The following is a 225-nucleotide window of genomic DNA, read 5'->3' on the forward strand; positions in this document are numbered from 1 at the left end:
CCAGTTTCTCCCCTTAGGGCCCTAAAATAAACACAGATTTTCCGCGGAACCGCCAAAACACGCAGCGCTGCTGCAGCCACCACAGTTTGAGGGTGTTTTCGGCTGCAGCGAGTGCTCGGTCAGAGGCCGGACAGGTTTTTTTACACGCGTTCCCGTACGTACACAAACACACACGCACACAGCCAACGTGCGCCCTGTGTGGCCGCGCCCTGCCTCCCCACCCCG

Source organism: Buceros rhinoceros, unplaced genomic scaffold, assembly GCF_000710305.1.
Source record: "Buceros rhinoceros silvestris isolate BGI_N320 unplaced genomic scaffold, ASM71030v1 scaffold38283, whole genome shotgun sequence".
Taxonomy (NCBI): domain Eukaryota; kingdom Metazoa; phylum Chordata; class Aves; order Bucerotiformes; family Bucerotidae; genus Buceros; species Buceros rhinoceros.